Source organism: Epinephelus fuscoguttatus, linkage group LG17 (assembly GCF_011397635.1).
Source record: "Epinephelus fuscoguttatus linkage group LG17, E.fuscoguttatus.final_Chr_v1".
Taxonomy (NCBI): domain Eukaryota; kingdom Metazoa; phylum Chordata; class Actinopteri; order Perciformes; family Serranidae; genus Epinephelus; species Epinephelus fuscoguttatus.
In genome coordinates this window covers 30962848-30979911 of record NC_064768.1, presented here as the reverse complement: position 1 = coordinate 30979911, position 17064 = coordinate 30962848, and the positions used below count along the sequence as shown (strand labels likewise).

At 41.5% G+C, this 17064-nt stretch overlaps 1 long non-coding RNA gene across 1 annotated transcript in view; it reads left to right on the top strand.

The window, feature by feature from the left end:
- The first annotated feature begins 827 nt into the window (after positions 1-827).
- The window catches only part of LOC125904966 (uncharacterized), a 127835-nt gene continuing 111598 nt past the window's right edge, over positions 828-17064 (top strand). The window contains exon 1 of the long non-coding RNA XR_007451606.1: positions 828-1186. This is a non-coding gene — a long non-coding RNA (uncharacterized LOC125904966). The remainder of the gene's footprint in view (positions 1187-17064) is intronic.

The following is a 17064-nucleotide window of genomic DNA, read 5'->3' as shown; positions in this document are numbered from 1 at the left end:
TCAGGAACAAAAATGCAATTAAACTTTAATAAAAATTGGTCAAATATATGTACATTCAGATGATTTATATTTGATGTGTTTAACCATTACAGTGATAAAGAAAAAAAAAAATTTGTCCCCATAAAATAATGCTCCAAATAGCTGTCAATATCAAACAAAAAATGACCTAATTTTATTTCTATTTATCATTTTATATTAACTTCAATTAAACAGTCAAAGGGAGTTTCTAAGCATTGCAACCTGCATACAGCTTTCCTCTCACCTCAAATAAATAACCCTCACTTAAAGTGACCTCATGCTTAATTTTCTACCTGTTGTTGGTTCTTTACATAGCTAGTAACCTACACTGTGATATGTGGTCCCATTTTTATGTATTTATTGTATCTAAATGAAGGTAGTCCAATCTAACAATGCTTTAAAAACTGGCACAAAAGTAAAAATGGATTAACTGATCATGGGCAGCAAAACATAAGATTTCTAAATCTGGATAATTCTGATCTGGATTTAACTTTTTGAGAAACTGGACCCTGCTAATGTCTTATTTTGTGAGTGAAAAAACACTTCATATATAATTTTCACATGTTTTCACTGATTGTGTTTTCTCCAATGGTATTCCCTAGTCCCTTTATATTATTTCCAAGCATTTGTTATTAAAATAAATTGATTAAACCCATTCTCTTGTCGTCTAAAATGTTCTGTATTTAGATTGTGTTGGCAGTTCTCACTGAGTGTCTTTGAACTGGTCAAACAGCGCCCCTATCAGCTGCTGTGGTGAAACATGGTAATGCACCAATGTAATCACGTGACACGTGGACAGGCGACGTTACCGCTCCTTAATTAGACACTTGAGGCCTTTGCGACTTACAGTAGAGTTGTAAAATGTGAAGAAATGTCGCAGCACTTTTTCTAATGACACCACAGAAGAATACAGCTGTAACGTTACTCATATGAAACATCCTGTGCTTAGTATTTTTAGCACTGTTAGCTTCACCATGGCAGCTGGTCAGAAGCCGAGCAAACACCTGAGCTGAGCCTTCACCTGGGTAAGAGACGAGGATGAAGAGGATAAAAACGTGCAGCCAAAATATGCAGTTCAATGAAGTGGAAGAGCTCAATTTCAGTGGGAAATTATATCACTGCTGTTGAACATTTTGCAGCCATGAAGGGCGACAGTCTTCAAACGCTGGTAAGTGAAGCAAAGACACTTGTGTGGTTGCTCCTGGAACACGGCCCGCCGTGGCTGTGCATGCACACCGACACTGTGCTGCTGTTAAAGTGGTTATAGTGCTGGTATTGAGTAAAACCTAATGTACGTTGTTAACTTTAATATTGCTGTTTGTTTTAAGGCTCCTGAGGTTTGCCTTTGCGTGCTGTCCACACACACACACACACACACAGCCTGCAGAGCTGCACACTCATTTTGAATTTTACATTAAGTAGTTGTGAAGTCAGCTTGGGTGATTTGTGATTGTTGTAAAGTGTGAGGTCTGGAAGGTGCTTGTTTTTAACATTATACTTTGATACCAGATGAGAAATACTGTGTGCGTGTGCTGTTCCAGTACTCCATAAATAAGAGGGATTTGTCAGTCAGCATGTATTTGATACATGCATTGATATAGGGCCTATATCATGTAAACTTTGTAAGCAAGTGTTCTGTGATTAATCCTCATATCTGTAGTTGATATCTGATAGGGCCTGTTTAAAGAGGTATTTCACTACTGGAAAAATGGCCTTTTAATAAAACCAGGATGTCTATGCAGTAGACAGGCACAAGTACATTTGAAACTGAAACTGAGATAAAGGATGCTTCTGCTCAAGAGGGAAAAAACCTACAACTACCAGAATGCACTGTGCCGCACTAGACCAATAAACGCTCCCGCTGGTGGCTGACATAATGTGAACACATCTGTTTGAACAATGGTGGCAAGCTGGCAAGAAATGATTTCGTAATACAGTTAAACAGTAAGCTCAGTTTTCTTGGCCTCCAGGAAACAGGCAGGAAACAGTATGGTGCCCACTTCCTGTTCACAAACTCTGGCTGTTACAACAAACATGGCACTGAAATATGTTTCTATAAACACTGTAGGCAAGAAATATGCAATACAGTAACATAATCTTGATATATTCGATCAGCCGAGTTTTACTGTTAAATTGGATTTCGGTCCAAGTTTGAGAGAGACAGAAGTACGGGTATGTGCCTTGGTCTGCTTCTACACCCTTTGTGTCCATGGTGGCGGCATTGGTGGCAGACAATACAAAAATGTGGACACAACAGCCTGAGAACCAGCAAAACTCCACAAGATGACATAAATTACGTCATCCAGCAGAGTTTTGGCGGGGGCGAGGAGGGGTATCTAAGCAATGATTTGAGTGAGGGAAGTTTACCAGTTAATTTACACATACTACCAACACTGTTTTGAAACAAAGCTGGTTGAAAACCTGTGAAGTATCCCTTTAACGTGGCAAACTCATATTTTTTCTCCATGCTATGCCACTGCTAATATGTGCTTTTAAAAATGACACAGGCCTAATTATACTGACATTACTGTTGCCCACCATAGGGCTGGGAGATAACACAATCCCGAAACGGGAGTAAAATGCATGTCAATGATAAACTATAGTCATTTTTACTTGATATGGATGGACCTAGATAGATCCAAACAGCGTGTCATGCAGCAGAAGTGAATAGACAGGATGCAGGTCATTGCACACGCCCATTTTTCACTGCAAAGTTTGTGCTGAGGTGAAGAGGAATTGAAAGTAGCGTGGATATAACGAAAGGAGGGGAAAATGAGTGGAAGTGAGGAGCGAAGCGGCAGGGCAGCTGAAGAAGAGCTTGCGTTTTTACTCAAAATTGGACGAAATAGTGGATAAGAAAAGGTCATGCTGCGTCAATTAATTTGGAGGTGGTTTGGCTACTTGAAAGGTCACGACGCACAAACAAAGATGGTCTTCAAAATATGCTGTTGGTTGTGCCAACCAGGAAGGGTGTTGCTCAGCAACCTAGCACTTCTGCTGCTATGGGCAGGGCTAGCGGGGCTGCACCAAAACAACAACCAATAGTGTCGTCTTTTGCCGCCGTAGCCCCATACGAGAAGCGATTAAAAAGGAGCAGAGATATAACAGATGCAGTGTCATACTTTCTAGCCAAAGACATGACGGTCATGAGCACCGTGGCGAAAGACGGGTTTAAGAAATTAATTAAAGCGCTAGACAGGTCCCAGGTGGGAAATATTTTTCCCAAACTGCTCTGCCACAGCTTTACGATGAATGACGTGGGGAGCTGGAAAGTTATTTGGCTTCGTAAGGCGTCAGACGTTATCAGGATACTTTTCAAACTCGAAGCATATCGTGATAAATATCGATATCGATCGGGCTAAAATTAGGGTGTCATGACAACCCTGTGTGTTACATGTAAAGCACTAATCTGGGTTAAACTCCAGGAGTGCTTTCATGTCTCAGTCCATCATTAGCCCTAATTGCAGTACAGGCAATACTATATGAGAAGAGAACACCAAAGGGGTATAGAAAAGTGAGTCATTACAGGAAAATATGAATGTAATGGATTATTGGGAGCATGATTTAGAATTTATGGTAATCCAATTATAAGCAAATAATATTTGAGCTTCAGGGTTCAGCATCCTACGCTTACACCAAAGGTAAAATCCATACATGGCTTGCAAGAAAATAAATATAGAAATGAAGCAACAAAAAAACTTCCCCATCATCCCTCCTGTCCAAATAATCACTCAGCTGCTCACAGGAGACACTATATGCACCGTGTATCTACAATGCAGAGGAAGCCATAGATTGCCCCACCTCCCTCTCCCTCCTCTTCTCATTCTCCCTTTCTCCCCAGGAGAAGAACAGATGCGTAGGCAGCACTAAAGCAGCAGCTGATTGTGTTTGTGATGTTTATCGCTCCCCTAGCTGCCGAAGATTTACAGTAAATATCTCTTTTATTGCTCACGCAGGGCCCTGCATTTACACCGGTGCACCAGCTCCCCTCCTATATACCTTCGGCCACCCACAGTCGACTCGAGGCCCGTAACCACAGCGTCTCTCCTCTGCCATATGCAGAGCTGACTTTAAACGAGGCCTCCTGCATGTGCATCATATCGTTAATTGTGGGATCTCACGGTGACTCGTAAAATCCTGTTCATTATAAATGTACCCAGCAGTAAATACAGATGCCTTTTTATTAGTTTCTGTCCCCTGCAAACAAACTTTGAAGTAAAGTCAGGGTTAAAGTGTTAAATTATCATATTGTTATTCTGTGTTGTGACTGTTAAGGATGATCTGTGGAACAAAAGGGAGTCATTGCCTCGGTTCTCGCCAGCATTCATCCACATCCAGCAATAATGGCGTGCATTTGAAATCGTGTTATTTGTATTCAGGGGAGTAGTGAACTTTAACCACAATTTGCACATATAAATGAAACCCTGCTTTCAATTGCGGCCTTTGTAAAGTGACACGGAGGGCTGGGGAACATAAGGCAGCAGATGAAAAAGTTATTAAGGCTTGTTTGTATGTGTGCATGTGCATGTGAGATATATGATCTCATTTGGGATACTGTGTGAATTGTATTGTAATGCCTTATCAGGACATTGGTATGTATGAGCATACTTTCATATTTACAAGTCACACAGAATATTTTAGGAAACGTGTTTTGAACTATCAAGGTTTTTCCTTGCTCTGAATGAAGCAGAATTGATACCATCCTGATTGTAGCTTCACCTGGCTCCATAAGCAACATATTTGAGGAGTAATAAATTTATGTGTGTGTGTGTGTGTGTGTGTGTGTAATTTTTGTGACACTTAACTGTGTAAGAGTGAAGTTACTGATTTGTTTTCCAGTAAGAATGACCCAAAGTTATGCAGAAGCCGAGTTTTCCAAATTAAGTGTTGTAGTATACGCTAAAACAGACCATTGGCATGTGAAGTTATTAAATATTTTTGTATTAGGCTCTCCCTGCGCACTTGTCTGACAGCCTGCTGCATATATTTGTCCAGCTTGCAGACTTGTTTTGATGAAAATGAGGTTGTAGCTCATTGTCCACTTTACTGCAGTTAGGAAGAGGCTTCATTTGTGTTTTAACAACTTCTTGCTTATGAGTTATTGATCCGGGAACTTTGAATCTCTGAATATCTTTCCAACTTTACTGAACTGCATGGAGCTGCATTTACAAATGCGTATAAAAACATCGAACGGCAGGGAAAGGAAAGTTACACTGACCTCGTCAGCTTTCTTTCATGTTTATAGGTCTGGTACCTGCTTTGCTGCGGCCAAGCATGAAACAGACAGCTCTTTTCTTCCTCTATGGCAAATTTGGCAGCGCCTTTCCCGGTGCACTGTGCTGATTAGGATTCACTGTCACCACATCGGTGTAATGCCAACATTGGTTGCTTGTTAGAAAAGTGTTTTCAATTAAGACAACCATCACAGTTTTGTCAAGAGCTGGAGATGGGACGAAATTTGACAGAGGCGGCCACCTCGTAATTCCCTATGCAGGACAATCCCTGACTATCCTGTAGATCAACCACTATAATACAGTGCACCTTGAGAGTGTTGGAGAAGAAATATGGCCATGCTTTGTGTCTCATTGCTCCTTTATCTCTAGAATGTTAATACACACTCTGCCAGCTATTGAAATACATCAGCCCAGTTGTAGGGCTGGACAATTATGGCAAAAATAATAATCACGATTATTTTGATTGATATTGAAATCACGATTAATAAACACGATTATTCATTGATTTCAAAACTCCACCAAAACTCAACTTCAAATATAACTTAAAAGAACAGCCAGAAATAAATTAGTAACAAGTAAAAAAAATAAAAATAATAATAGTAAATTAAAATAATAATAGCAATGAAAACAATAAATAAAAATAAATACTAGGGCTGACCCAAGAAATTTGAAGCTTTGAAGCTTCGTTGGATGGCACGGGATTGGATTGTGAAAAAAAAAATTCGAATATTCGGCCTTTTTTTTTTCTCCCGTTTTTTTGGGGGCATTATGAACGCAACACCATCTCTGACAAGGAAATAGAAAGCCCGACATGCAATGAATGGAGACCTATTATCCTGCTTGAACACAGACAGCTAAATTCTTTCAACAATGTGACTCAAAATAATGATAAAATAGATTTTATTAATGTAAAATAATATGCTGATGGTGACATTTTCCACTGGTCCGCTGTGCACTGAGATGGTGTCAGTGACACATGCTGCTCTGAGTCGCGCATCCGTCTGCTTGCGCTGCAGTGCGCGCCGAGGGTTTTCATTTTTAGTGTTAAATCAAAAGTTAAACACTACGTATCAGCAACCAGAAGTGTTTTTTCATTTGTGAATATTTTTATCTTAATTCTAGGGTTGCAAGAAACTACCTTTTCACCACTTAATTTGTAAGTTATTAACTTTTTTGGACTTTTTTTTCGCTCATGTTGCCTTGGGGGGCAGACACGACAGCGTGACAAACTTTGCAAACAATTTCCTTAGCTCAACGTCCGTCAACTTGAAGCCAAAATGTTTCCAGATGACTGAAGTTGTCCTACAGTGTACCTTTCTTCTCAGCCAAAGGCTGTCTTTCTGCCATGTTCTCAATCGCTCGCTCCACATATTGATCCACACATGTCACACGCTTGCTGCTGCTGCACGTAACACAGGTGCATTCACGGTGCTTACAGACACGCCGTGCAGCGCATTAGTCGTTTTTCTTTGATTATAATGTTTTTATGATCGTGAGAAGCCAAAATCGAAATCATGATTAAAATTCGATTAATCGTCCAGCCCTACCCAGTTGCCAGAAAAAAATGTTGATGTTGTACGTTTCTGCAAACCACAGATATGTTGCATTTGTATGTTTTGTTCGTATCATACCAGTGTTTCTGAAGTGACGTAGGTCTGATTACATGCATGTGTGCTGACTTTGTCATTTCGAGGTGGAGGGGATGATGGATGCTGTGCCACCTCAGTGAGATGGCTGTAGTTGGGCTGTACCCGACTTAGAATTACGTCAGTCGAATCAGGTTTGGCTGTTCAATATGAATATTCAACCATTTGTTGTTGTTTTTCCCATATAAGGTTTTTAAAGTTTGAACAGGCTCAGCAGGACGCTCAGAGTGACAGCGGCATTCACTTAATATCGTAAATAAGTTAACTGCGCTAATGATGGATTGGAAATGTGCAGCAGCGTGTTTTGCTGACACTAGATATTACACAAAAGCCAGAGACTGTGTCGTACCAAGTTGCTGTGAGCTGTCAACTCACCACTTCTAAGCAGAAGAGAGAAGATAAAGTTATCTCAGAGCCTCACGGTGCAAAGCCTCTCTTCCTTCAGGCTACTGCGTGATGTCCGCAGCTCTCTGTACCAAAGAGTAGCGTGAAAGTCAAGAGCACTCACTTTGCAGGAAAATATTAGGACCAGCTTTTCCCCAGAAGTACACTGCACAGCACGCTGACTAGCCAAAAAACAAACAATAAAAAAAGGACAGCTCGACTTGAAGCAATCTCAGGTGACCGAGGGGTCTCCGACTGATGATTTGAATCTCCAGGTTTCAGGGGTCAGCCCCACAGAGTACTGTTCAAGACTAACAAACAACAAAGCTGGATGTTTTTCAGTGACATCGGTGGCATTTCCAGCTGTGATTGTGCCACCAAGAGCAGGTGTTGTAAGCCAAAACGTAATATTTTTTCTGACCATAACCCAAGTGGTTTTTGTGCTTAAACATAATCAGAGTTATTGAAATGTAAAGATTCAACATATGTGCAACCGAATACCGTACAAATGATGCATATACATGGTTTGCAGAAACATACAATGCCAGTATTTATTCTAGTGTTAGGGTTGAATAGATACGCACATGCAGTATTTTATTATCTGAGAAAGTGGAACGCTTGTGGATTATGTGGCAAAATCAAGGTGCTCGTCCTTCTCTTGACATCTGTTGAAGATAGATTTCTTTTTGTGGATCACCCATGTTTTCATTTCATGCTTGTGGCCACACTTCCATTTCACCATTACCCTCTCAGCCAGTCAGTTATCATACCTCGCAGGGGGGGGGGGGGTTGGTCACATAAAGGTGACTGATACGGAAACTATCCGTCCCGAGTGGAAGAGAAATGGTGGGATTTGTTGATGGAGAAAAGGATGTGAGGTGATGGAGGGGTGATGGAGGGATGAAGTGATAAAAGAATGCAAGTTGGAAGAAGGGGGATGTGATGGAACGGCAGCCTCCCAGAGTCCGGGTCACCCGCTGAACTCTAAAAGCACCCATTTGATCATGACATGTCAAGGATGTGAGTAGAGGGAGAGCGAGGGAAGGAGAGCCGGGGAGAAAGATGGCACAACAGCCAGAAAAATTGCTCATCGTTTGGCACCAGATTGAGTGATCCGTTTCAGGAACTGGTGAGCACACATATGTGTGTGTATGTGTTTGTGTGTGTGTGAGTGTGTCTTACCTCCATTTCATGCACTGTCTCGCACCCATCCCTCCTTATGGGTAGGTGGTGTATTGCTTAGCCCATGGATTTGACGGACGGCACATCAGTGAGTCGCATCGATCTGGGAGGTTTGGTGGGAGGAGATGAGGGGGGGGTAGTTGGAGTTTGGTTGTCACAGACAGAGAGATGGAGGATAGTATCAGGCATGCAATCTCACAGCCAGGGACCCCGGCATGGAGGGATAGGTCGGGGCCATCCATCTCTCTGCATTACCCTCAGCCGCAATGACATTAAGCCAGAGGGATAAGGGTCTGTCTGGGGGTGTTTAGAGCTACGCCTGGTTATCTCTCTGTGGGGACCACAAGGCTAGAAGCCAGTGTTACACCTAGGCAGATGGGCACTTTCTCTGCTTTGAAGTCTGTCAAAGTATAGGAGGCGAAGAGTGCATGCTTACCAGGCTTTTACAGTCTGTGTGTGTCCTCATGTCCCCACTTTTATGCTCAAATAATTCAAGTGTGTTCAAGTTCGTCTTGTGATGTTTTAAAGAGCCTTTAAAGAAAGGATGAGTTATTGAGCTATGGAGCTGTGGCAATATGAACAACAAGGTGTGTTACATGTTATATCTAGAATGGTTTAGAGACAAAAATGAGTGGTGGTGGAATAGCCTTACCCTTTTTAAAGTCATGTTTCAGCATCCCAGATTCAGTGCAGACTGATTGCTGCTCAATTAGACAGTCAAACCAATCTAGTCAAAAGTTGGGGAGAAGAAGTGTAGTGGAGAGAGAGGCTGAAGCGTTACAAATTGAGACACAGTCTGCAGTGTCACATTCAATCAGACATAGGCGTCGTAGTCATTGCTTCTGACAGCATCATGCATTCCAGTGCTAATCTTTGTTTACTATCACACAACAGTCAAGTGCTCTATTTTGAGTTCATACAACACTAAGAATAAACAGTAGAAATAAATTATAGTTTCAAGTCTCAGCCTTGAGTTAAAATTTTGGCTGCCGTTTGCCCTCAATTAAATGTAACCTATGCTACAGTTCAGTAATTCCGAGTTAAAGCGGACATAAAAGCAAGCTCATAGGAGCAGGTTTGACTTTGAGGCTTGTCTACGGGGAAGAGCCTCATGACTAATGAGTCCTTCAAATACTTTAGCCGACAACAGAAAAGCATGATGAATGGAATTCAGGTTAGTGGACTAACAGTCGGAACAATTACCGATTCATCTAGGTTTCAACTTGTGAAGCTTCGTTCTGTATGTAGCAAAAAACTCATACGACTTCAATCGTCGAACTCTCATCTGCAGTTTCAAAGTATAAAACAGCTGCAGATGTGCACCCTCTCCCAGCAGACATAAAGACTGTGTAGACAAACGAGTAAGTGAGTAAGACTGTGTCCCTGTCACAAATTAGTCTGAGGCCAGTCTGGTGTGATAAGACAGAGATAAAAAGGAGTGTTGATGGGGCCTTGAGGACCATCTAAATGAGACGGGGATACGAGCGCGATATGCACAGTGTTTTTCACTCTGAAAGCCTCGTCTGCCTGGCTGGACACTCCCCTGGTGCCATGGTGTGGGATTCTTCCGATCAATATTTCATGCCATCAGCAGACACACACATACACACCATACAGCCGCCCACAGCCACATCCATACATGCCTGTGCATCCAAGAGAACAGCAAACAGAAAGATGAGAGCCTTTCATAGTCGCTGCCAACTGTCTTTTCATAACTGTCCAAAGCTAACTCACTGCGAGTCCATCCATTCAAGTTAAAGAGTTGTGCTGTTTGTGTGCCCAGTCAGTCATGAATGAACTTGGGTGTTAAGATATTAAACATCAGATATAAAGTAGATGCAGTGATGAACTTTTGTCCTTTCAGACTTTAATGTGTCACGGTCACAGAACATATTATATATTTCAACATATTTCAGGGTTTCCCACACAGTCATTTATTTATGGCAGCCTGCTACGATCAAAACATCTGCCACCACAAATAGATTTTGTATTTCTAGAGCAGGACCCTTCATTCGGAGCACTGTCGAAATATAGTAGTTAGTTGTAGCACCACAATGTCGGAGTGCAGAGCGCACTCTTGGCACAGATGGAGCAGCAGAATATTAGGTGCATTGAAAGTGAAACTGAACTGCTCATTCTGCTGGGTCAAAAATGGGTCAAGCTCGTCTCTGCTGGTCTGGGGCCGTATTCACAAACATTCTGAGAACACTCTCAGAGAAAATCTTTTCGTAAGGAGTCTTAGCTTAGGAGTGATTTAGGAAAGTCCTCAGGGCAACTCTGAGCAATGAAGGGAAGAAACTTTCATCCTAATGAGGAGGTGTGGTTGACCTCGTTGCTAGGTGTGATGCATTCTTTTAACAGATGTGATTGGTTGTCACAGACACGCCCCTTTGTGCGCCTGCAAGATGTGGACACCCAGTGGAAATGAAATGACCTGCTGACTGTGAAAGTGTCATTGTTAGTGTGATCACTCTGCTGATGGAAGGTTGAGACAGACTCAAGTCATCACTGCTGCACTGTTATATTTTTCCAGTTTTCCAAATATTGTAGTGTTGATCATTTTCTTTGTGGCGTTTTAGTGTTAGGGGGGAAATGTGTACATATCCCAAATGATCAACCACACAAATTATCCCTGTACGATCTAATGTGTAGCATTTCATTTACTCACTGTCATGCAGAGTTTGGAGAATATCTCTCCGACCTCTTTGTCTTTCCACTATTTTCTCCTCTGATTAAGAAACTCTTAAACCTCTTAAAAGTCCTCCTCTCTGCTCTGAACAGTTTTTAACCTGAGGAGCTCTTTTAAGGTCTAAGATGCTTTGTGAATAACTTTTACCTTTACAAGGATTTAGTCTTAACTTTGAGGGGAAATTCTAAGAAAACGTCACAATTCTAAGAATTTTCTTTGAATTTCTTCACTAGGAGCGACACTTTGTTCAAGGAGGCTTTGTGAATACGGCCTCTGATCAGCTCTGACTGGATTGTAGGGCTGTACCCAAATATTCGGATATTCGAATATTCGTTTCTATGAGTAGGTATGCGTTATGAAAATTTGGTATTCGATATTCGTTTTTTTATTTACTTTATTATTATTATTATTATTATTATTATTATATTTTTTTCACATTTTTTGGTGCTAAATGTAGTCTTTTTGTTGTTGGTTAATGTAGGTTATCAATAAAAAAATGTGAAAATATAGTATCACCTACCAGCGGAGCTTGTGCACGGCAGGCTTGAGCGCATCCGTCTGAGGCTGAGGATAAATGCCAAGTTTTACCACTTTATCACTATTCCCTCTAACTTGTAGCTGTTTTTTCGTTATCTTTTGAATTTAATATGAATTATGGAACCGTTTTTGTCAACGTTTGTTTCCCCTGTTTTGTACAATAAATTATTGTTTAAAGTTTCAACAAGTTTCTTTTGGAGTGTGTAACTAAAAACGGCCGCGGACTGTCACCTGCTCAACGCATCAGTACCTTCAGATGCCATGACAGTAATAGCCAATAATGTAAAAATATCATTTACAGACCGATTTAACAGATGATCACTGCTGCCCGACCCGCAGGTCCATTTGCGGGTCCTGCGGGTTACGGGATGACCCGCACATCACTACTCAGCTCAGTCTATAAATGCTGTACACAACAGTAGACATTGTATTCTATTCAGGCCGGCAGAACCAGCAGTGCATCGGCTCTACAGCGCACGGCACTGCTGATTAACCATTTTATTGCAGCACAAAGTGTCTGCCAGCAACCAATTACTTGCAGAGGCTTCCTACAACTTGTTTCAATGGTTCCGATTTAATCAGAAGACAAATTAAACAGGATGACTAGCCAATGTGAAAATCAAAAGAAAGCATAGAATAATGTACTGAAGGAGACTCTTGTGCCATCACATTTTTTTGTGGTTTGAGAGCAAAGATCCGGTCGCCGCTGTGCAAAACTCCGCAATATAATTAGGTCCGAAAAAACCCCAGAGGAGTGCTTCGCAAGGAGTCTTTGAAAGGAGCCGAGCCTGGCGTAAAACCAGAGAGAGCAGGCAGCACGGCCACAGCACCCCCCGCCCGCTGTGAACGAACATTTAAATATTTGTTATAAATTTGCCAGATCAGTTATCCACCCTGCGACTAACAAAGTGCTGCTCAGGAAATAAAGAACTCAGGAAGAGTTCCGCCTGTGCTACATTCACAGACCTGCAAAAAAACCCCCCAAAAATTAGAGAGGGGACACACGCAATTAAAAGAAGAGAAAGTTTTTTACTTTCGTATGTCATGGTATCATACCCCCGCCACCTGTTGTTGGTTACCGACACACATAGACTCTAATTCTGTGGAAAATACCGTATTTAGCTGATAAACTTTTACACTGGTTTATGTCAGTTATTACAATATGAATAAAACATACATTGATTTTAAAGTTGCTGATTGCTGTTTCTCAGACTCTTATAAGCATCAGCACGGTAAACCTCCAGGTGTCAGTGCGTACAGAGGATGTTGACACATCCATAATAACCGACAGATGTTGATTCTGTGTTAACTGTGATTATAAAAGTTACATTGTGACAGCGGCAGCAGATGACCCTTTTTATTTAGTTAACAATAAAAAAAACGTCAGTATAAATGTGGCATCATGTGGTTTGGTTGGGTTACTGAGATGCACTAAAGGCCCAGCTGGTAACAAGGGTTCAGTTTTACTGTGTAAGTCTGTGTTGTGTTATATTTGCCCTGCAAAGGTTTGTATGTCACAGAGATGATTTTTCCAAATGTGATGCAGAATTATTTGACATGACTGGACACTCGACTTTAATATTTTTGGTTGTTTCGGCAGTGACACAGCGTCTAACAGAGCAGTACTTGTTTTACGGTTCGGCCCATCTCACCTATCAGCGGTGAATAACATCCTTTTTACAGCTTCATCCGCACCAAATGAGGATGACAGTCTCTCTCCTGACTCTCTGTCTTTCTGATACACAAGCAGAGCCCCCCCCACATGCAAATGCACAAATACTCTCCACATTCATTCACACACACAGGCTACATGCACACACTGTGAAACCAATGAGTGGAACAGCAGCCCAACCATTCCATTTCATGGCGAATTCTGCTGGCTGTGAAGGCAGTGTGTATTCCTGCTTGTACGTACTTTATGTGCAATTTTGTGTTTTTTTTTTGTGTGTGTGTGTGTGTGCGCCTGCTGGTTGTATTTACTTACATCACACTGTCTCCGTATGCATATGTACACACAGCTGCCTGTGTAACACAGCTTGGCTCCGTGTGATCCAAAGGGAGCATCAGGGCTTTGATATACTTTCATAGGAACACAAGGGGATAGTGGAGCTGTCAAGAGACCCCAACAAAGCCCACATCAGACCTTCTTGGTAGGTGGATGTGTTGTTTGAATAGAGCAGACAGTCACTGCTGAAACCAACACCATCTTTAAAATGTGTGTGTGCATATTCATGCACCAGTTCTACTGTTTGCCCTCACAGCAGCAAGGATCTCTGCCATGTCAATAACAATGAGAGCAGCCAAGATTTTAATGGGAATATAATCTCCTGCCTATTTGTTCTTTCTTTGGCACTCAATGTATTTAGCTTGCCTGCTGCGATTCAGTACTGAGAGAAGCAAGGGGATGAAAAGGGAAGTTGAATTTGATCAACTTAAGGACAGCTTGTTAGTGGAAAAATGGAATGCAATAAGGAAAGAGGAAAGAAGGTTAAGGGGAAATAAAAGGGAAGGAGAGAGCATGGAAGGAGGCAAGGATATAAAAGAGTTAAGCGAGGAGCAGGAAAGCACAGAAGAAAGTTCTGCGGTCCATCTCTGGCTCTCTTGACATTGTATTCAATCTTATTCTAGCCCTTCCACCCTTACCTCCCTACTAATGCCTTTATGATGGCATTGCACCCTTCTCTTTCAGGCACTTATATGACACACGGACACACACATTCACAACCAGAACCAATGATCCTTTCCTTGGCCTCTGCGAGACCAAAGACCTCTCTGCTAGGAGATAACGAGTTCCCCTCGAAAAGTGAGCGAGACAGGGTAGAAGTGAGATACAGAGAGATGAGACCACTGATAGTGGGGAGAGGAATAACACTCAGCAGTGCATGACTCCCCCAGTCTCCCTGTGACTAATAATGTTGTCCTTAAGGTGGCAAGGCGTATTCTTCCTTCAGTTTGTCTTCCTCCCTTTCTACCTCTCAACCCAAGGATACACCCAGCTGCTCAGTGCTCAGTAGTGTGCCTGCATGCGTCTTAGTAATTGTTAGGGGTTAGGGTCTGACTCACCTGACCCAAACAATGGTCCAGTGAAACTCCACTAACGAAGTATTGTCTTATGAGGGTGGTGGGTGTACACCTCCACAGAGGTTAAAAACCTGAGTCTTACTCCACTGTTTGTCAGACTAGTGAGGACTAGTCAGACCGATGCGTTGAGAACTGATGAAGCCACTTGGATAAGAGGCGAAACGTCTTCTAGACAAAATCAAAGTCCAGTTACCTACGATTTAATTGTTGCCAAAATGGAATTGACCTGGATAAATGAGAATATCCACAGACTTATCCTATGTTTAACTAAATGAAATCATCTAACACTAAAATAGAACTTTTAAACATTATCTTTGGAAAAAAAACACACCTTCTTTGAATGTATTGCAGCCTGTCTTCCCTGGTGTTGGTTTGTGTTATATTTTCTGCAGTTACACCTCTAACATGCTAGGTGGTAGTGGAGTTTCTATGTCACTGTGTTGAGTTTCTGTGAAGCGCAGAAAAGTTTGATTCAACTACACAACCTATGGATTCAACTAAGAGACCTAAAACAGATACAAAACATGGCCTGTTAGCAACAAGATTAAACAAAGATATTAAATCTGGCTCCAATATAACTCACAAAGTTCACACACAAAACAAGTATCTCTTGTTGAACACATTTAACCCACAAATACAACATACTAACATTATTAGCATACACTTACACTGTTTTTCATTGCATAAATTAGCCTAGCGACTAGCAGACTTTTACAGTGAAAAATGTGTGTGACTTATTTGATTAGGTCTGTCGCAGGTTGGATGCACATCGGCAAGCCCACGATACATACTCCTGGTTAGGCCTGGGCAGTATCACACTATTACAGTATACCAGCCTATTAAAAAATCGACGGTATGATTTTTAATACTGTCAAATACAGGTGCTCATCACTCTATTAAACATATTGTATGTAGTGCACATCATATGCCACAAGAGGTCAGTGTCCCGTCTTTACTGGTGGAGCAGGCAGCTGAGCTGACAGACCGACTCAGAGTCGTGGGAGGAGATAACTGACAGGACTGTAAACAGTCAGCCATCAATGGCGTGTTTTCACATCTAACTTGGTGAAGGGTTTAGTTCAACAGAGTTGGTGGTTGTTGTAACAGTGGACTAACTAACAAGACGACCAACAAGAGTTAATGTCAGTCTAGTTTGGTGAAAGAGAGAAACTTAAATTCAGAAGGTGTACTGCTGTATTTCTCTGTTTAATAAGGAAATAGATACGCCCCCAAGCCTACTTCTAGTGTACAAAATATCTGTGTTGTCAATTATGAAGTGTGTTTGTAGTTTATATGGTAAACCCGTTGCAGTTCTCGTACTCATACTTTATTTTCATGAAGTAACTACTATTAGATGGCGGAACTTTACCAGCAGAAACAAGGGGTGTTTGTGCAGCTTCATCATATTGGATCATATAACTTTAGTAATATCTGCTGTCTCACATTTGACTCACAGCTCCACTCTGTGTCCGTCTCTGTCTGTGGCACGGCCATGTGGCATGGAGTAAATGTGCAGGCGTTACTTCTTTCCTCACTGTACGTAGTTTTTTGATCATTTTGCACCTACAAAATGTGCATGTAATCACTCTCCCTTAAAAATTCTCTGCTTCAAACTTATAAAATGTGAATTTTTGCTTGTTTTTCTTAAATATTACTGTATTTTGAAACATAAGATGAACAAAACAAGCGGTTCAGCTATGACGGCTTGGCTCTAGAGAGTGTGAGGGGCATTTTCTCAGTGCATTGAGACTTTGTAGACCAAACAATTAATGAGAGAGGGCCTATTTTTTTCTTAATTTAATAAAAGTTTAAATAAAAAAAAGTAGGCATTACCTATCCTCCAGCACACACAGAATAACCCTGCTCTAACAAACTCTCTTTCTGTGGGACTTCCTGCACAGCAGATATTTTTTTTTCAGCAGTTGGTGTGTTGGCAGAAAATGACCAGGTCCTGCCTGGAGTGAACCTTGCAGACCAACCTACCACTCAATTGCTAAAAACGACCAGTAAAATACCAGTATTTGAAATCTCTCCCAGCTTCTCTTTGCCTGGTTGCTGTCAGGGTTGAATCATTATTAAATTTGTTCGTGGATTCCTCCTGAAGCGATAGAATGTGGACTGTTATCTGAGTTCATGCAGTGAGGGCAGTTTGTGTTCGGTGAAGCGCTACTGTTTACTGGACATTTGAAGATTGTCAATCCAGACCAGACCAGTCTTGTAAATGTGTATTTGCCGATCAATTAAAAAGATCATCCATAAGTTACAATATAAGATAGCTGGAAAACACAAGTAT